Raw genomic sequence first — 21,154 nt, 5'->3', positions numbered from 1 at the left:
CCAGGTTTCCTCCCCAGCTTTTGTAGACACTCCTTTGGATTGCAGGGAAATCCCAACTCTTAAGCTCCTCAACCTGCATCCTGGCTTCTCCTTCCTAGAAGAGCCAAAGGCAAATCCACTCTGCCCAAAATCCACTCTGCCCAGACACTCCCATCCAGGGATCTGGAGTGCTCTCCCTGTGGAATAGCTCAGATATGGTGCTGTACCTCATTACTGTAGTCCATGAAATGCTATATCACCTTCCCACCGGTCCTGTGTATTTCGACTTTACCGCTTTGTATCTAAAAGCCTTGGGTCAGTTAAGAAAGAGCCAGGTGACCTTTGGAGCCCATTCTGAAAACCCTGAGATCTGGGCAAAGCGGACACTCTCAGGCCCAAGGGAGCCCAGCCGCTCAGAACAACACCCCACGCAGAGCGCATGCCCCACATTGTCAGCCATTGTGTGTCCCAGCGGGGCGCCCAGGGAGAGGGACCCCCCGAGGTGGAGAGGGGCACCCACAGGATGAGAGGGATGCCGAGGGAGGGAGGGGCGCCCAGGGAAGAGAGGGGAGGGGAGGGGCCTTTAGAGAGGGAAGCCGCACCTGGCAGGGGCGCCCGCCTGGGGAGGAGCAGAGAGGAGAGGGGCGCCCGCCGCGGGGAGCCGCACCGCGGGCGGAAGCGGGGTCAGGACGCCACGCCCGCCCGCGGCCCGCGGCCCCCAACCCTGCGGGCGCCGCGGGGTCCCCTCCCCGCCCCCCCCCGCGCCCCTCGCCCCGGGATCGCAAGCTGGGCGGGGCGGGGGCGCCCTGCTCGTTCCCCGCTCCCCGCCGCCCGCCTTTGATTGTGAGGAGCAGCGAGTCGCGGAGCAAATTAACTTTTTGCACACTTCATTATGCGCCGCCCCGCGTCCCCCGGGGCCGCGGCCCCGCCCCCGCCCGCGCCGACAACTTGATTGGGCAATTAATCTTCGCGCCCCGCGCCCCGCGCCCCGCCGCCCCGCCGCCCCGCCGGCCCGGGGCCTTTGTGCGCCGAGCGCGGGCCGCGGGCCCGGCCGGCCGCCCGGTCTGCGAGCGCTGATAAGGCGCCCGCGCCGCCCCGCCTTTGTCAGGCCCGGGAGCCCGGCCGCGCCGTCTCGCACCCCGTCGGCGCGCCCCCGCCCCTCGGGCTCCGTCCATCTGTCTGGGCTGCGCGATCCCCGGCGGCCGGGCTGGGGGAGGGGGTCCTGCTCTCGGGCAGGAAGCCAGCAAAACCCCCCTCCATCCGGCGCCCCATGTGTCAGAAGTGACCCCCTCCGCGTCGCCCGAGAGACACGCGCGCGCGCGCGCGCACACACGCGCACACACGCGCGCGGGGCCGCCCAATTAAGCAGCAGCGCGCACTAATTAAGAAGAGGAGAGCGCGAGGCCTAGCAGCAATTTGAGCCGTCGGGACGGGAGGGAAGGAGAGGGGAGGGGAGCGGGGACATGTCCCAGCAGGGTCCAGAAAAGGAGGGGGTCCCTGCCACCCACCCTGCACTCCAGGTGTGCGACGCCTGGTTATTGGCTGGAGTGGGGGGGGCAGGGTCCCGGGGAATTCGCCTGACACACTCAGCGCCCGCCTCTTTGTGAATTTCCCGGGGTTTTGCCAGCAGCTGCCAACCCCCCCTCCAAAGGCAGCCTGTGATCCAGGTAATGCTGAGAGCCTGTGTCTCAGAGAGGGTTCCCACGGGGAGGGGTGCCAGGAATCACGCAGTGCCTAGGGTGGTGTGCGTGCGTGCGTGTGTGTGTGTGTGTGTGTGTGTGTGTGTGTGTGTGTGTGTGTGTGTGTGCTGATGAGCTGGGACATGTTGGCGCTGGGAAGCTAGCTACTGCTCACCAGTGCTGTTTCCTGGAATTATCTGCCCTGTTCCCTGCACAGGCACCTTGCGACTGAAAACCCATGGTGCTAGGTGGAGGCCTAGAGTCTGGTCTCCACTTAACTCCAGCGGTGTGGCAGCCTGTGTCTAACTTGGCCTTGAGTGTCTGCTCCAGTGGGTGAGGGATGGGAGTGTCTGTTCCTTCATTCCTGCTGGGGTGTGTGTGTGGTGGGGAGGGGGTCTTGCCGACAGGGCTGGCAACCTGTCACCCATCCAGTCCCAGAGCACAAGGGTTGCCAAGTCTATTGTGTGTGGAAACCGCAGAAGGACCTCTTAGGTGCTGGGGACATGGTGGGCAATGCAGAAGCCTTGGTACCTGGCAGGCTCATGCTCTTAGTTTGGAAGGAAGATGACAAGTGAAATCAAGACAAGAGATGCGTGGCAGGCAGCTGGGTGGGTGCTGAGAGCTGTAGATACAGACAATATGACTGGTGAGGTGGGTGGTCCCCTTGCAGGACCCCTCCCCTCCCCACCTGCAGTGTTCCTTTGTCAGGGCAGTGAAGGCCACCGTCCTGGGTGCAGGGACATGGGGTCTCAGTAGTGTAGCCTAGCCTTTCCAGCCCAGCCCTTGGAATGATGGCCCCCTTCGCACCCTGCAGCTGTGAGGAGGAGGGGCCTGGAGTGGTTCCCTGTTGATAATGACAAGCTCCAGTCTTGCATGACCACAATGCCTCATGAGCCCGTCCTGTCCAGAAGGGGCCCGGAGAGCAAGAGCTGAATTAAAATGGAGAAATGGAGCTTCCTCCCCTCCCCCTCCTCTGTCCTTCGCCCCTTCCCCACTCTCATTTCTGCTGCTATGGAAGTCAGGGAGAACTCTCTCTCTCTGTCTTCCCTGGGTCTAGGGTTTATGGGGGTACACCTCCTTGTGAATACTAAATTTAAGGGAGGCCTAGAACCAGGAGATGGAATACAAACCAGTGCCATTTGGTCTGCTCCCCACACCCCACTCCATGCATACCTGGGGTCACTTCCTAGCCAACTCTGGCTCCTGAATCTTACATTCTGTCTCCAAACATCCTGTCATTCCAACATTGTAGCCTTCCGACTTTCTAGAAGCTTAACATCCAGTGCTGCTTCCTCAAACATTCTGGATTTCCATGATAGGGGTCCTTCCATGATAGGGGTGCTAGAATTCTAAGGCTCTGCTTGTATTGGATTTAACCCATTCAAGAAACAATGGAGAGGGGCTGGGAAGGTGGCTCAGTGGTAGAGCGCTTGCCTTGCATGCTCGAGGCACTGGTTTCAATTCCTCAGCACCACATAAGCAAAAAGAAAAAAGCCGGAAGTGTGCTGTGGCTCAAGTGGTAGAGCCCTAGCCTTGAGCTGAAGAGCTGAGGGACAGCACCCAGGCCCAGAGTTCAGGCCCCACGACCAGACCCCCCCCCCAAAAAAAAAAGAAAAAAAAAGAAACAATGGAGAGCTGGGGCCAGTGGCTCCACACCTGTAATCCTAGCCACTCAGGAGGCTGAGATCTGAGGATCAGGGTTCAAAGCCAGCCTGGGCAAGAACATCCTGGAGACTTCTATCTCCCATAAACCACCAGAAAATGGGAAGTGGTGCTGTGGCTCAAACGGTAGAGCACATGCCTTGAGCTGAAGAGCACCCAAGCCCAGAGTTCAAGCCCCACGACCGACAAAACAAAATCCCACCAAACAAACAAAAAAAGAAACAATGGAGAAAGATGACTTGGCAGACCTACATAATAATTGCAACAAATCAATCATATTTTTACTTAACAAGTATTTTTTGAAAGTTTCTAAGTGCTAAAGACTGTTCCAGGCATTTTACACATAAAGTAAAATAAATATTATGCTTAAACAATGTGTGCAGGAAAGATCTAGGAAGCAAAGGAGATAAAAATAAAATTGATGTTCAACACAGGACTAAGGTGATACTTTTCCCCCTTCCCTTCCCTTCCCTTCCCTCCCTCCTCTCCCTCCCTCCCTTTCTCCCTCCCTTCCTTCCTTCTTTTCTTCCTTCCTTCCCTGCCTGCAGCACAGGTATTAAGCTACTGTACCTGGCCCCTACTTGTTCTTTCAACTACTAAAGTGAAATTTTGATAGAGAATTATGGATTTATTTCCTTTTGCAGATCTGACACTTTCTTCATGCATTTTTGAATCTGCTATGGGGTATAAACATTTAGACTTTTTATATGCACTTTGATTAATTGGCTTCTGTCATTATAAGATGATCTTATCTGTCTCTGGTTTTTTTTTTTTGCTTTGAAATCAATTTTGTGATATTAAATTAGTCACACTACTTTTTTTTATTAATGTTATTGTCATATACCTTTTTTCCCTCTGTGTGCTTAGTTTTGGATAATTTTTTCCTGCTGTTTTAGTGTTTTAGTTTCATTTTTAGAAGTTGGTCTGGATCTTTCTATATCTTGCATGTTTCTCCCTAACTTTAGAACATAGAGACAACTAGAATACAAGGCTTTTGGTGGTACCGGGCTTTGAACTCAGAGCCTTATTTTGCTAGGCAGGGATTCTACCATTTGAGCTATGCCTATAGTCCTAGAATGCAGTGATAATAATTGATTTAATGTTCTTGTCCATTGCTTATGTGTTAGTTTCAATTGGTTGAGCCATGTCTCCCTGCTTCTGGGATGCTTCTTTGGACGCCAGGCATGGTGAATTTGACCAATTCTTGGACGTTGTATATTTTTATGTTGCTATACATCTTCTCAAGCTTTTCTCTGAGATACAAGTAAATTACTTAGAAACAGTTTGATCTTTTCCAGCCTTGCTTTTATGATTGGCACATTGGGAGCAGAGCATGCTCTGTGAAGGGCTAATTTACTCCCTGCTATTGAGAGCTCTACCCAGTGTTCAGGGATGAGGACTCGGCTGGGCACCGTTTCAGTCCGACGTGAGTTCTGGGCACTGTTCTCCAGTCTCTTCCTGTGTTCCTCAGCCGGGGGTGGTTTTGTCATACAAGGCCTCCATCAGGGCTGAGGACCAACCTCAAAAATCTCTGGACCTTTTCTTTCTGTACATGTCGCTTCTCTCAATGTTTTGTCCCACAAACTCTGCTTTCTTGTTTCTCCTGGACTCTCCTCTTCATTCCCCTAAGTTAGGGAACCTTTTAGGTCCACCCCCTGCACGCGGATCTGAAAGCTGTCCCCACACAGCACACTGGGACCCTCTAAGGACTTGCCTGCTGTCCTGTCTCTCAGCAGTCACCATCCTCCCTTGCTATGCCCAGTGACTCAGTCTCAAGTAGGAAGGAGGAGGAACAGAGGAGACCCACCAGGAGCCAGAGCACTGAACCAGTGGAGCCATGGTGGCTGGGGTGGGGCTGGGGGTGGGGATGAGGGCGGGTTCCAGGTGCAGTCAGCGTTTTGGGTCTGGATCTGGGGGTGGGGGAAGTAAACCCTGTGCTCACTCTGGGGAGACTCTCCCTAAGCAAGCTGCAGGGGAAAGGCTGATTCTGTTCCTGGTGACTGCGTCCTTGGGGGAGTCATATCACCTCTCTGGGCCTCAACTTCCCCATCTGTGAAATGGAGAGCTGGCCCAGGGGCAGGTAGGTGAATAGCCTGCTGCTAGAGCAGGCTCAGAAGGGCCCGTCTGTCCCTGCCTGTCCTGGTGAGCCATCGTGACCATTTACCAGCCACCCCTACACTGAAGGTGTGACGCTATGTGACCTTGGCCACTGCCTACCTGCTTCAGACTCCAGAAAGGAAGCCAAGTTCAAGCCGCTGACCCCTGATGCTTCCAGGGGGTGGGGGAGGGGGAGTAAAGGCAGAGAGATCTGGGACTAGAAGAGGCATCCTTGGCACGTGACAGGTGGGGACACTGAGGCCCAGGGAGGGAACTGGCCATACCCCAGTGTCTGTCTGCATCCTGAAGGGCTCATTGTTTGGGTGGGTAATGAGCCCTCATTGTGTGCTCAGCACCCCAGTAGGTGCTGCAGGAGGAGGGACTGTATGGGTCCCCTAACCCAGGTCACAGTGGGGTAGGGGGAGGCAGGCACAGTACAGCTGTGGAGGGGACCCTGGGGACCGGAGGAGTGACTAGTACCTGTGGGCTGCCTCAGGGAGGCTTCCTGGAGGAGGCAGCTTGGGAGATCAAGGAAGAAGGGCCTTTGAGAACCACGGAAGGGTAGAGATGAAGGACTGGAGGAGGCCGGAGCAGGCACATCACCTGGAGGGAACTGGTAGAAAGTGGGAGTGTGGAACAGTGAGACACCGTGGAGGTGTGGAGAGAGCCTGGGCAGAATGTGCAGGGTTGGCCTGGGAAGGTTTAATTTTAAAAAATCATTTATTTATTTATTGTGTCAATCATGGGCTTGAACTTGGGGCCTAGGTGCTGTCCCTGAGCTCTTTCGCTCAAGGCTAGCACTCGACCACTATGAACTACAGCTCCACTTCTGGTGTTTGGTGGTTAACTGGAGATAGACCTCTCATGGACATTCCTGTCCAGGCTGGCTTTGAACCGTGATCTTCAGATCTCAGCCTCCTGAGTAGCTAGGATGACAGGTGTTAGTCTCTGGTGCCTGGCAGGGTGAGGTTTTAAACCTGACACATGTGCCCATGCGTGGGGCAGGGCTGCTCTGCAGGAGACCTGTGACTTGCAGAGCTTTGGATGCCGTGGGTTTTCCTCTCACTCCCTGTCCCTCCTGTGACCCCAGTGACCTCGGTGGCCCTGGATCTGTCTCTTCTTCATGTTGACACCCTTGCTGAATTCTAATGACACCAACCTTTGTAATCGGGAGTATTTTTTTTTTTTAAATTGGGACAACAGAGCGTGACTTCCAAGGCTAGGTCATAAGATGAACTGTGGGACTCGGTGGCGTTGGCCTCTGGGTTTGGTGGCCGTGGGAGGCTAGCTGCGGTGCTGTGACGTCACTCAGGAAGCTGTGCAATGGCCCTGGGGTGGGGGTGGAGGGATGAGACCACCCATTTGCAGCCTGCAGCCTCAGTCCAGCCTTGGGATGAATGCAGCCCGGAACGGTGCAGCCACGTATAAATTGTCTGCTGTATATGGCCGTTAGGCCCTGTGTGGTCGCAGTGGCTTCTCCCAACTCTTAGCCTGCTCTGTAGCATCGCAAGTCATCCACTGAAAGTCTGCTGAGACCAAAGGCTCTCCTCCAGCAGAGCTCAGATGCACGCAGGAATAAGTTGGGTGTAAGCCCAAAGGGATTCCAGGCCTCCCCAAGTCAAGCCTTGAAGCCCCAAATCTCAGTGATTCCCACCCCCCACCCCCACTCCCCAAGTCTGACAGAGAGGTGTTACCTGTGGTGCAGGTGGTGGGTCGTACTGACTGCTGTGGTGCTCTGGCGGGGTCAAGCCGGGGAGTTCATGGCCTTGACCTGGTCTCTTCCTCGCCTCTGCCTCTGATAGCTGCTGCTACCGAGGAGGCCGCTGTTGGTGTCCAGGCTGTGGCTGGAGGTGGGGAACAAGGGTAAATGAAAGAGTCTGCACGTGTAGGGAGATTTCTCCAGCCAGGCTCTGGAGCTGCGGTCCTCAGCTTTACATCAGGGACTGACTCATGAGCTCTGAGGTTGGAGAATAACTCTTCCCTTTTTTTTCTTGGTGCCAGTCCTGGGGTTCAAACACAGGGCCTAGGTGCTCTGCATTTTTTTCTTTTCACTCAAGGCTGGCACTCTACCACTTAAACCCCAGCTCTACTTCTGGCTTCTTGGTGGTTAATTGGAGATGAGTCTCTTGGACTTTGCTGCCTGGGCTGGCTTTGAACCATGATCCTCAGATCGCAGTCTCCCGAGTAGGTAGGATTATAGACCTGAACTACTGGTGCCCAGCAGGACACCTCTTTTCTGACTTGGGCTTCTTCCTTTCAAGTAGAGATGACAGCCCTCCCCACCCCCCACCCCTGCAAGGGTGACAGCAGGAGCCCCATAGCCCTCGTTCTTCACCACAGCCTCCTCTCCCTGGCTCTGAGCGTGGCTGGGCCTCAGGCCCCTTTCCTTGGAAATTCCTATAGCTGGCCCGAGCCTGGTGTGCAGTCCGGGGGGAAGCAGAGGACAGGGCAGAGGCCAGCTGCCCTTCCCCAGCCCCGAGAATGGGTCTCCCTGCCTCCTTCAAGACCGCTTCATCCTCCTTTCTGCCTGCCAGTGCCTTCTCTCTCCTCCACTTCTGGCATTTTCTGAGTAGTTAGAATCTCTATTTTTTTTCTATCTTAGCTGAGTTTCCTCTCTCCTTCCTTTGTCATTTCTTCCTTTTTCCCTTCCCCTGCCTCCCAGTCTCCTCCCTGCCTTTCCTCTCTCTTGCCTCTCCTTTCCCACCTCTGTATCTTCGTAGTTGTTATCTGTTAGGTTTTTAAAAAGAGGTAGTGAGTAAGAACAGCACGTGGTATTCAGGTAAGGGGTAGGTTTATTCATCGTTCCGGCTGGCATCAGGCCATGTTGGTCCTCCATGCGGTGGGGAAAGGCCTAGGGAAAGAGAACTGGGAGATCTGGGAAAGAGAAAGAGCTGGGAAAGAAAAAAGAGCTAGAAAAGAGCATCTGGGAAAGAGGTGGGAAAGAGTAAGCTAGGAAAGAGAAGAGAGCTGGGAAAGAGCTGAGAAAGAGCTAGAAAAGAGCAGAGAGAGGGCGTCTGGGCCTGGGCTAGGCCTTATCTAGGGTATGGGTGGAGAAAGGTGTGGCCACATCAAATTCAGATGTGACCTCAGCGGATGCAGATGTGACCTCTTCCAGGTGTCCCAGTTGCCTAGGTAACGCAGGTACTGGGTGGAGACTTTGCTGCGAGGAGGGTGGAGTGTGCTAGCCATCCAGGAGCGGACCTTACATTATCCACATAGGTATCATGATTAGTAGCTCAGTTTTTCTGCTGTCTGCCTGCCTGGGTTCCAACCCCAGTTCTGGCTTTGCTTGGCTGTGTGACCCGGGCCAGCTGCTTCATGTCTCTGTGCTTTGGGAGGCTGACTGCCTCTTTCTTGACCTGGTAGACCTGGTCCTGTGGGTGCTGGGTGTGTGCTTCTGATTCACAGTTCTTGCTTCGCCCCTGGCTGGAGCACAGCATGGCTGTGGGAGGCAGGATAGTCTAGTCTAGGCTTCCTGTGTGAAGATGATTTCTTCTACCCTGGCTGGGGCTCTTTGGGGCCTGGCACAGGCCCAGCACACAGTAGAAGTTCCCTCAAGGGTCAGGCACAGGCAGGGCCACCCTGGGCCACCAGTGTGGTCAGAGTGGTGCTGGCCCCATTGCAGAGATGAGCAGAGCAGGCCAAGGGAAGGAAAGCCAGGGGCGGCTGCCCCCCCCCATCCCATGCAGGAATGAGGTGATAATCTAGGACCTCTGAGTTCTCTGAGCTGCGTTTCATTCCCAGTTCCAGGTGAGGGACCTGAAGCCCAGAGACAAGCGAGAGAGCAAAGAAAACGGGTGCCCCCCACACACACACCAGCCTTTCTCTTGGGCTGCTGCCAAGGCTAAACCAGGTATTCACCATTGTAGAGACCTGGTTCCAGCGGCTTCACCTTGTCCTGGAATCCAGGCTTGGCCCTCCTCTGCCCCCTCAACAAGGGATCCCCGCCCACAAGTGCGCACAGCAGCACCCCTGAGGAGCCCTCCAGTGGGGCTTCTGAAATGCATCCCGTGTCCCCCCCCCCTCCACCAAACCAACCACGGAGCCTTTCCAGCTTAGCAGCAGACTGACACCGCCCCCATCTGCCCTGCAAACATTATTCTCATTCTCATCACTATAAATGCTGCTTGTTCTTGAAATTCAGTGCAGGGATACTTACTGGGACTTTTTTTTTTGGCCGATCTTGGGGCTTGAACTCAGGGCCTGAGCACTGTCCCTGAGCCTCTTTGTGTTCAGAGCTAGCACTCTATCATTTAATGAGCCACAGTGTACTTCTGGCTTTTTCTGAGTAGTTAAGAGTCTCATGGACGTTTTTGCCTGGGCTGGCTTCAAACCATGATCTTCAGATCTCAGCTTCCTGAGCAATGAGGATCACAGGTGTGAGCCACCCACACCTGGCTACTGGGCGTTTTTTAATTTATTTTATTTTTTGAGTCCGGTCGTGGGGCCTGAACTCTGGGCCTGGGCGCTGTCCCTCAGCTCTTCAGCTCAAGGCTAGTGCTATACCGCTTGAGCCACAGCGCCACTTCCGGCTTTTTATCTTTTTCCTTATGTAGTGCTGAGGAATCGAACCCAGGGCCTCATGCATGCAAGGCAAGCGCTCTACCACTGAGCCACCTTCCCAGCCCCCCCTTTTTTTTAATCGGTTGTGGGGCCTGAACTCTGAGCCTGGGTGCTGCCCCTCAGCTCATCAGCTCTTCAGCTCAAGCCTAATGCTTTACCACTTGAGCCACACCGCCATTTTCTGCTTTTTCTGCTATGTGGTGCTGAGGAATTGAACCCAGGGCCTCAAGAATGCAAGGCAAGCACTCTACTACGGAGCCACCTTCCCAGCCCTGGGCCTATTTTTGAGATGAGGACAATAGAGCCCCGAGAGGGGGCATGCTGGCCGCCGAGGGCCCTTGCTGTGGGCACCGGTGGGCAGAGCTGGGGGCAGTGCTCTCCATCTCGTGGGAGTTGCAGGATGCACTCAGTGACGTCTCTCCAGGTCTAACTGCTGGTGCAGGGGTGAGCATTACTTTCAGAAGGCCAAGAGCATGGATGGTCTGCAGACACAGGAGAGCCAGGGCCAAGGTCAAGGGAGGGGTGAAGCAAGGGGGCTGGGAAGGTGGCTCAGTGGTGGAGTACTTGCCTGGCATGCATGAAGCCCTGGGTTCGATTCCTCAGCATCACATAAGCAGAAAAAGCCAGAAGTGGCACTGTGGCTCAGGTGGTAGAGCACTAGCCTTGAGCTGAAGAGCTGAGGGACAGCGCCCAGGCCCAGAGTTCAGGCCCCACGACCGACAAAAAGGGGGGGGGGCTACTTAGTTTACACCTGTGCTGTCCAATCTCCCCAAGGCCTGTCCGTTAAGGACTCGGTGTTCCCAGGGAAGGGCGCGGGGAGGCGTGGGGCGGAGGTGGGCCCAGGAGCGACAGGTTGCGGGAAGGGGGTGAGGAAGGCGGAGGTGGAGGCTGCGGGAGGTGGGGGGCAGGCCTGTGAGCGGAGGGGCGTGGGGGGGAGGGCCGCCCCGCCCCCGCGGGCCCGCAGCTGACGGCGGGGCGCGGGCGGAGCAGATGGACGGGGCGCAGGCCGGCTCGGGGTCCCCCGGTCCCGTCCAGGTGGCGCGGCGGCCGCTCGGGGCCGGCTCCGGGGCCCGGGAGGGAGGGGACCCCGCTTTCCATGACAATGCCGGGCGCCGCGCACAAAGGCGCCGCAATCAGCGTTTTATTGGCTGGAGTTAATTATCTGCGGCGGCGCGGGCGGGGCGGCGGCTCCCCGGGGGCTGGGGGCGGGGGGGCGGGCGGCCCCTCCCCTCCCCGCTCCCCTCCCCGCTCCCCTCCCCCAATGCCCTCCCCCTCCCCTGCCCCCAGGCTCCCTGCCCCCTCCGCCCCTCCCCCTCCGCCCCCCCACCCCGGGCCGCAGGGCGCCAGCGCCCCCTGGCGGACGCACCGTCCCCCCTTCGGCCCTCGCCCCCCCACCGTCCCCCCCCATCGCCCCCCGGGGCCAGCCCTAGCCCCCCACCAATGGAGCCACAGTTCCACTCCGGATCTATTTGATTAAGTTATTTATTGGTGGTTAATTGGACAGAAGAGGCCCAGACTTCTCTGCCCGGGCGAGCCTCGAACCCCCATCCTCAGATCTCAGTGTCCTGAGTAGCAGGGGTTGCGGGGCGTCGTCCACTGGCGCTGGGGCCTGGCTTGGAGTCTTGATGCGCCCACAGTGATCTGTATTCGGGATAATGCACTTTGGGCAAGTCTGGCAGTTTCTCACAAGGTTATCTATACATCCCTCCACGATCTGGCAAGGGCACTGCTGGGTTTTTGACCCAAAGAAGCCACACACACACACACATGCCTATTTTATTTATGTGTGTGTATTTTACTTCTTTTGGATATATGTTCCCCCCAAAACTTGTATACAGATGTTCATAAGATGAATATGCAGTCACCAACCACTGGAAACAATTCAGTGTGCACCTGTGAGTGAATGAAGACCAGGCAGTTGTGCATCCATGTAGTCCAGAACTGGCCTGCGGTAACCACCAGTGAACGGTACAGCCGTGCAGCAACCTCAAAACGGAGAGAAAACAAGCTGGCCCCGAGCACCTGACCCTGGAAAACTGTCAGGAGTCAGCTATATGAGCTGAGAAGCATTCAGGGCCTCCTCCCTACACACGGGAGAGGCTCAGGAAGTGGGGGACAGCACTTCTTGGCTCTTCGGGGTGCTGGGAGTGATCATTTGTGTGTTGATGACAAATAAACTTCAGCCTAGTTTAAATGAGTTAGGTGCAGACAGCAGGAGTGTTAAATGGAAGGAAATGCACTCTGGAAGAGATGGTGACAGTGGCTGTTGGGGCCGCCTGGGCCCTGGACTTACAGATACTTCTGTATTCTGTTAGACCTGTTGATTCAACTGAGGGAATGTACCCCACAATTACAAGCTAATTAAAGAAGTTGGGTACCTGGTGGCTCACACCTGCAATCTTAGCTACTCAAGGAAGCTGAGATCTGAGGATCTCCCTTCAGAGCCAGCCAATTAACCATCAGAAAACCACAAGTGGCACTGAGACTCAAAGTGGTAGAGTGCTAGCCTTGAGTGAAAAAGCTCAGGGACAGCACCCAGGTCCTGAGTTCAAGCCCTATGACCGACAAAATAACAACAAACCAATTAAAGATGAAAAGATCTGTTGAGCGTGGTGGCACATACTTGGAATCCCAGCTACTCAGGAGGTAGAGGTAGGAGGATCACAGTTCCAGTCTGAGCTGGAGCTGTGTAAGAGCCTATCTGCAAAACTAAAAGCAAAAGGAGGCATGGCCAGGCGTGGTAGTGCTCCATTAGCAAATCCAGGCCAAGGTCCATCCCCAGTTCTGCAAAATAAAGTAATTCATCACTTTGTTAATTACTTTTTTAAAAAATAATTAATTAACTTTTGCCAGTCCTGAGGCTTGAACTCTGGGCCCAGACAGTGTATCTGAGCTCCTTTTGCTCAAGGCCAGCACTCTACCACTTGAGCCAGAGCTCTACTTCTGGCTTTTTCCTGTGATTTAATTGGAGATAAGAGTCTCACAGATTTTCCTGCTCAGGCTGCTTGGAACCACAATCCTCAGTTCTCAACCTCCCGAGTAGCTAGGATTATAAGCAGGAGCCACTAGCACCTGGCTTGTTAATTACTATTAAGGCAAAACTCTTCTAATGGCCCTGCATGGCCATCTGGACGAAGTTAGGCCGAGGTGCTGTCCCCAGCGGAGCAGGCTGGAGTGCGCAGCTGCTCCCCCAGCCCTCCCCCTCAGCTCAGCTCCTGGGGGGCTCTAGCACCCCCTAGTCTGTTGGAGTCAGGGATCCTCTCCTTATCTGTCAGTCAGACCACTCTGATTCCTGGAGCTTGCTGTGGATTGGGGTGCAGCGGCCATCTTTAGCGGGGAGCTGGGCTTCCAGATGCCAGCCTTCTCTTCCTCTAGAGCCTCAGAGCCTCGAGGCAGAAGCCATGATTAAATGTGTTGCTTTTTCATTAAGCAAAGACTGTAGAGAGAACACATCCCATGGCGGGAGCCTACAGCACCTGCTGTCTAACCATGCGACCAGAGGCCAGCACTGGGGAGGGCTCCCATCTCCCCCCAAAGATAGGCTCCTAACCCTGCCACTGGGCCTGCAGCCTTATTTGGAAATGGGCTCCAGGCAGATGCAATCAAGTGAAGATGAGGTCGTACCAGGGAAGGCGGGGCCCCAGGGTGATGATGGATATCCTTAGAGAAAGGGGGCATGTGGACACCGTACCGACGCCCTGGAGGCCCGGTGACCACAGAGGCAGGGACTTTAGCCATGGGTCTCCAAGCCAAGGAATATGCCAGACAGGCGAAGGGGAAGCTGGGAGGTGTCTCCAGGCCCAGCCAGCACCTTACTTGTACTCTCTCATCTCCAGACACCTTAGCAAGTCACCTAACTTGGAGACACTGAGGGGCCAAGATCCTAGGAAACTGCACACTAACCAGTTAGCATCCAAGACGGCTCTAGACAGCGACAGGTATTTTGGAAACACAAAACAAAGCACTTTGCCCCCATGCGGATGGTTCACACGTGCCATCCTGGTTACTTAGAAGATCGAGATCTGGAGGATTTTAAGCTTCAAAGCCAGCCTGGGTAGAAAAGTCCAGGAGATTGCATCTCCAAAAACACCCAACAAAAGCAGGACCGGAGGTGTGGCTCAAGTGGTAGAGCTGCCAGATCAGCAAGCCAGGCTGGCAAGTTCAAGCGGCTACAGAAACAAAAGCAAAGAAAATGCCCAAACACATTAGCAAGGTTGGTGAGAGAGGGTGGTGTCTGGGAGCCATGTCACATTGGAGGGTGGGCAGCAGGGCCTTTGGGAAGAGGCGGCCCGTCCCAGGGGAAGGGTCGGCAGAGGCTCTGGGGTGGAGGTGCTAGGTGGTGGTCTCAGCAGCGCTGGGGGTGAAGGACGCTTGTGTGTGTCTTGGAGGAGGTGTGTATGGGGGAGTCTCTGAGCCCACTGTGTGGCTGACGGGGGTGGGGGGACCCTTGGCCTGGGCCGGCTGGCAGCTGACAGAGAAGGCCAGCCTCCCAGCTGACATGCTGACCTGTGATTGTGATTAATACCGGGGCCTCTCCCAGCCGGGCCAGGCCTTAGTAACAGCTGCAAGAGGAGGAAGCACAGAGGCCAGGAAGGGGTTAAGGCGCTGCCTTCCATCTGAGCCCTTCAGACAATGAGGGGAGCTGGGGGGGGCTCCACTGGGAAGAGGGGGCATCAGCTGGGGTGAACCGATGAAGGGGACAGAGGCCCTGTCCCTGGGGGCCGGGTGTGAGTGCTCTGTGGGCAGAAGAATCAGACAAGAATCCCCACGTCTGTCCCTTCCCTGCCTCCGCCTGGCGTCTTCTCTGCAGCCCAGCCTCCGGAATCCTGCAGCTGGAATCCTGAGATCCAAAAGCCGTTCTTTTGTTGGGTTTTGTTCATCTGTCCTGGGGCTTGAACTCAGGGCTTGGGCGGTGTTCCAGGGCTTTTTCAATCAAGGTGAGCACTCTTCCACTTGAGCCACAGCGCCACTTCCGGTTTTCTGGGGATTGATTGGAGGTCTCACAGACTTTCCTGCCTGGGCTGGCTTCGAACCTCGGTCCTCAGATCTCAGCCTCCTGAGTAGCTAGCTAGGATGACAGGCGGGAGCCACCAGCGGGCACCTGGGTGGAAAAGTGCCTCACCTCCCTCACTGTGAACTCCTTCGCTGAATGACTCGCAGAGCCCCCAGCCCACCCCTCCGCCCTCCTCTGAAGCACGAGTGTCTTGATGATTTGGAGAGCGAACTTGGGGCCTGTCTGTTGCATTGCTCCCCAGTTCTGCCACTTGCCACCGAGGGACCCAGGGGAATACGGGTAGCATAGGCTTTTGTTCTGCTTTGCTCTCCTCTGCCACTTACACCACACCTCCAACTCTTTTTCTTTTTGCTATTTTTTTCTGTAGGGCCTCACATAACCGGCACGACTAGACCTTGATCCTCCTAGGTATGCTTCCAGTGCGGCTGGGGTGACAGGCCCGTGCGGCCATGCCTAGGGTGGTTTTTATTCTCTCTCTCTCTCTCTCTTTAATTGATTTAGATGGGTTCTTGAGTACTTGTTGCTCCTGGTTGGCCTTGAACGTCAATCCTGCCAATCTTTACCTCATTGGCCACCTTTATGTCTAGTCTGGAGAGCCAGGCCAGTACAGGGGCACAGAGCAGCTCTAAGGAGAAATCCCAGCTCTCACTCTGGCTGTGTGGCCCTGGGCAAATGGATGAACCTCTCTCTGTGTCTTCATCTCCTTCCCTGTACTGAGAGATGAAACTGCGAATGCCGACCGACCGCACAGGGCTGAACCGGCTGAGGCGGCAGGAGGCCGTGCCGGAATTACACAACGGTCACATTATTGGAGGCCCAAAGCATGTCCCAGCTGTGTTGCACACTGCTGTGTGACCTAGTGCAGGTGGCTTTGCCTCTCTGGGCTGCCTCATCCGTCCTGTGGGATCACATTAGTCTGTGTGAGCCTCAGGGGCATGGCCCGTCCTCTGGAGTGTACCGCTGTGCTCCTCCCAGCCTGTAGGACCCGCAGCAGATCCCCCTTCAGGGACACCCCATTCCTTAACCCCTTTCTCCTGCTCCTTGGGCCACAGTGCCACCTGTTGGCGTGAAGTGGCATTACCGCCAATGACTGTTGTGCATGCGGCTGTGTTTTTACACAGGAGGGGATGGGGGTCTCACGGAGCCATCTGCAAAGCTGGGATTGGAACCCACCTCACCTTTCACCTCCAGACACAGCCCAGGGGCCTGTCCTGCCCCTCTGCCCAGAGAGGCCCAGCGGCCTTGGAAAGAGGCTTAGATTGCAGAAGACAGAGCACTGGACTTGGAGTCCTGGGGCTGGGGTCTGCTTGCACCTTGCTATCCCCAATCATGTATGGAACCATTCTGACAAACTGCTTTGAGTCACCTGAAGCATGCGACATGCGGTTTTCTGCATGACCCATCGCAGCAGCTAACAGGCTGGGCTTAAAGGGGTCAGTGCAGGGCTGGTCTGTGTCGTGATTCTCAGTCTGTTCCTGCCCGGGGCTGTGGGGGTCTCTGAGCGCTGGGTCTGACCCCACTCCCATCCGTGCCCACTCAGGCCGTCCACACTGGTGCTGCTCTCTTCCTGGGCACACAGGATTGCTTTCAGTTCATTAATAAAACAGCTAGCGTTTATTAAGCTCTTAAGACCAGCGCTGTCCTAAGCCCTTTCCTTGCATTAATTCAGCAGAAGATAACATACTCTAAAATCAAAACACAAGAAGTGAAAGCGAAGTAAAGCTGGGCATGCATGGCTCACGCCTGTAATCCTAGCTATTCAGGAGGCTGAGATCTGAAGATCACGGTTCAAAGCCAGCCTGGACAGTAAAGTCCGTGAGACTCTTATCTCCAATGAACCACCAGAAAACTGGAAGTGGCGCTGTGGCTCAAAGTGGTAGAGTGCTAGCCTTGCGTGAAAAAGCTCAGAGACAGTGCCCAGGCCCTGAGTTCAAGCTCCAATACTGGCATACACAATCACACAATCAATCTAACTTAAGTATGTGTGTGTGTGTGAGAGAGAGAGAGAGAGACAGAGACAGAGACAGAGACAGAGACGGGGGGGGGGGGAGAGCCTTTGGAGGCTCACCTGAACAAGCACAGGTGAGTTAAACAATAGGCTCTATTTATGGGAACTTTCCTTTCTTTAGACTTTATTTTTGTCGACTTGAAAAATAATACTCCCCACCCCCCAAATCAAAGTTCAGAAGTATCCAGGAAGGAAAAAAAAATCACCTGAACTCAGTTTTCTCTCCCCGCATGAAGGAGGCTGGCGCTGTGATTGATCTCTCCAGTGGGCTCTGGGAGGCTGTGAGCCTGTGAGTGCGAATATGGCTGTGTTGTTCTCAACCTGCATCGTCCTCCTCATGGGCCAAGACAGCTGCTCCCCATCCTGCCCTTACCTCTGTATTCCTGCCAGCGGGGAAAGGGGAAATGGGAAGAGGAGCACTTCCTCCTTCCTGTTTATACACGGCACAGAAGTTGCTGGTGTTATTCTGAATCACATCGATGTTAGACTCCGGGCAGCCATGACCCAGTGGCAGTCAGGAGAATCTCTAAGCCTAGGAGAGACACAGCATCACAGCAAGCTGTAAGCCGCTTGACCCCTGGGGCCCGGCACGGACCCAGCCCGGGACCCTCGCAGGTTCCGCGAGCAGGTTTCTCTCCCATGGCAGGTCCAGCGCCCAGGGCTTGGCCAGGGATTGCTAGGCCAGCCAGAGTGGCAGCCACACACGCTCAGGGCTCGCCGCACGGCCTCCTGGATTTCAGTCTTGTGGTCATCCATGGGAGACGCAGGAGAGGCTCCATTGCACACCCAGAGCCACAAAGCCCAGCCAGCCAGAAGACACAACGCCCAGTCCCGCTGCTGCTCACCCTTGAAGCAGCAATGCTGTCCGACTCTGAGTTAAGTCACACCCTGATGTGTGTGTGTGTGTGTGTGTGTGTGTGTGTGTGAGTGTGAGAGAGAGAGGGAGAGGGAGAGGGAGAGGGGGAGAGAGAGAGAGAGAGAATGATGGGAGAAAGGGCTTAAGCTTTTCAAGGCGGTAGAGCTTTAATCTGGTGACTCAGTTTCCCCATCTGGTGCTAGCCTTGGATGAGGGTTTCTTTGAGCAGTCCACACCCTTCTAGACTCATAATCTGTGGCACAGAAAACCAGGCAATGCGCAGCTTAAGTGGCCCTGGGTGCAAGTCTTGTGCCACTCACTGGCTGGGTAACGAGGCAAGATACCTAACCCCTCTGTTTCTTAGTTTCCTTCTCCTCCCCCTCCTCCTCTCCCCTCCTCCCCCTTCCCCTCCCCCTCCTCCTCTCCCCTCCTCCCCCTTCCCCTCCCCCTCCTCCTCTCCCCTCCTCCCCCTTCCCCTCCCCCTCCTTGTACTGGAATTTAAACCAGGCCTGGCACTGTCTGCTACTTGAGCCAGGCCACGGGCTGTGCTTGGAGACAGGGTCTCTCTATGGAGTCCAGGCTAGCCTGGAACCTTCCTGGCCTCAAGTGCTGGGATTACAGATGTGTGTGACCCTGCTGGGCTTTTTCTGGGGAGTGATGAGAATTAAATCGGGCAGCTGTGTGTGGCAGCCAGGGCCTGCAGGGAGGGCAGCGCCCGGCCCAGGGTGGCCCAGGAAGCGGGGCCTGCCCAGCCTTCTCAAGCCCAAGAGCCGATGGCTGCCACAGCCGACCTCAGAGCGGTGGGCAGGGCAGAAGCTGGCCCGCAAGCCCCGGCAGCGCGGCAGCCGCAGGGCCCTTCCATCCGTCCGTCCGTCCGTCCGTCCGTCCGTCCGTCCGTCCGTCTGTCTGTCCGTCCGTCGGTCTGCTGGCCTGATGCTTCCAGCTTCCCAGGGCCTCGTGTGCAAGCTCAGCATTTACCCATTAGCACGCCAGGAGCCGGAGCCACTTAGCTGGGGACCCTGGGGGACCCTGGCTGGATCACCCCCCACCCTCTGCTTCCATACCCGCCGCGCAGGGTGGGAGTTTGCGGCTGGCGGCTGTCACGATGTCCACAGAACGACCCAGGCACAGGGGCCCTCCCACAGCGCCGCGCCCTTGGTTTTCTAGTGCTGCTCCTGGGCAGCGGCCTCAAAATAGCACAGTGGGGCTGGGCCCAGTAGTCACACCTGTAATCCCAGCTACTTGGGAAGCTGAGATCTGAGGATCGCAGTTCAAAGCCAGCCGGGAGGAAAGTCTGTGAGACTCTTACTGCCAATGAACCACCAGAAAACCGGAAGTGGCGCTGTGGCTCAAGTGGTAGAGCACTAGCCTTGAGTGAAGGAGCTCAGAACAGTGCCCAGGCCCTGAGTTCAAGCCTCACAACAAAGGAAGGAAGGAAAAAAGGAAGGAAGGAAGGAAGGAAGGAAGGAAGGAAGGAAGGAAGGAAGGAAGGAAGGAAGGAAGGAAGAAAAGGGAGAAAAAGAAAAGAAATGAGAGCAGGTCTCCTGGGCCCAGCATCCCACAGCACCCGCGCGTGCAGGGCTGGTCCGGGCTCCGGGAGGACCCCTCTGGGCTGGTCAGGCTGGTGACAGAAGCCGGACCCTCCCCAGCCATCACCGGCCACTGCCCTCCACGCCCGCGGGCTCCTCACTCCCTGTGCTTGGACCCCGACGCTTCCTTCAGCCCCGGGCAGCCAAGGCTGGGCACTGAGCCCCTCTCCCCTCCCACCCCCGACCTCTGCCCCCTCTGCCTCGTCCTGTGGGATCCTCACCTGGTTAGGCTGCGCCCACCCCTGCGGCCAGCGACCTTCGAGCCACTTGACAAAGTCCTTTGTGTCTGCCAAGCACCTTGTTCCTGCCTTCCAGGAACCAGGGCGTGGGTGTCCCCATTGAACCTTCAAGGTGGGGTGCTGGGCTGAGCCCCGGGAAGGGCAGGGATTCAGGGTGAACAGCTCAGCTCCTAGCCTCCTTCAGGGACCTGAGATCTGCCGCCCGAGGGAGATGCCTGGCACGGGAAAGGGGACCAGGGCAAGGCCGAACCCAGACAGACGCAGGGCTCCTGGCAGAGCAGAGCCTGCTCAAGCAGTGCCACGTGGGAAACGGAGGGGGGGGGGTCTCAGAAGGCAAGGGAGGCTCCTGGGACCCTGCCCTGAGGAACAAGACCAGAGCAGCTGCAGGACTGCGGCCCCTTTCCTGTCTGTCCCCTGGGGCTCCCAAGTCCTGCAGGGGAGAGGAGCCACGGACACATTTCTGCCCGTGTTACCCGCTCCCCTTCCTCCCCCCACCCCCACCTGGCACAGGGGCTTCTGTCCCCTTCAGGTTCACCCCCAAATACTCACAAGCCCACAAAGCCCTCCCACCTTCTGAATAGCTGCCATTCCAGATGCCTACTACCAAGCCTGGCCTCTGATTCTCCTCCCTCCCTCTCTCCCTCCCTCCCTTCCTTCCTTCCTTCCTTCCCTCCTTCCCTCCATTCCCTCCTCCCCTCTGTCCTCCTCCTCTCTTCCTTTTTTTTTTTTTTTTTGTTGTTGTTGTTGGTCATGGGGCTTGAACTCTGGGCCTGGGCGCTGTCCCTCAGCTTTTCAGCTCAAGGCTAGTGCTCACCACTTGAGCCACAGCACTACTTCGGGTTTTCTGGTGGTTAATCAGAAATAAGAGCCACATGGACTTTCCTGTCCAGGCTGGTTTTGAACCGCGATCCTCCGATCTCAGCCTCCTGAGTAGCTAGGATTACAGGTGTGAGCCATCAGCGCCCGGCCAGTGCTTTGATTTTTAGATGAGGTCTTGGCTTTTGCCTTAAACTATGATCCTGAACAGCTGGGATTACAAGTGTGAACCATTGTTCCACCTGGCCTCTGAGGTTCTTTTCTTTTTGGATTTGAATTTAGGGCCTTGTGCTTGCTAGGCCCCTGCCTTTTTGTGTTGGTTATTTCTTGAGGCAAGTTTTCATTTCATGTTGTGTCTGCTTGGACTATGATCCTCCTGTTTGTGTTTTAGTGCATTGCTGAGGTGACAGGTGTGCACTACCTTGACAGGCCATGGGTTGAGATGAAGTCTCCTGAACTTTTTGCCTGGGCTGGCCTCACAGTTTGGGCCCTCAGTCTTTGCCTCCCTGGTAGCTAGGATTACAAGCTTGTACCACCGAGCTTAGCTCACTCCTTCCCTTTCTTCTCTCTCTGTGTGACATTACCCATGCTGGCCTTGAACTCCTGGGCTCAGGTGGTCTCAGCCTCTGGACCCACAGGCAACCACACTGGC

The 21,154-nt window shown here is 56.0% G+C and overlaps 1 protein-coding gene across 1 annotated transcript in view; it reads left to right on the top strand.

Annotated features, from left to right (window-relative positions):
- Fam110a (family with sequence similarity 110 member A) overlaps nucleotides 1–21,154 on the top strand; it is a 105,065-nt gene that overhangs the window by 46,144 nt on the left and 37,767 nt on the right. The window lies entirely within an intron of this gene.

Source organism: Dipodomys merriami, unplaced genomic scaffold, assembly GCF_024711535.1.
Source record: "Dipodomys merriami isolate MVZ:Mamm:240054 unplaced genomic scaffold, mDipMer1.0.p SCAF_7, whole genome shotgun sequence".
In the NCBI taxonomy this organism is placed as follows: Eukaryota; Metazoa; Chordata; class Mammalia; order Rodentia; family Heteromyidae; genus Dipodomys; species Dipodomys merriami.
Note: the sequence above shows the minus strand (reverse complement) of the source record. Positions and strands in the feature narration are given on the sequence as shown.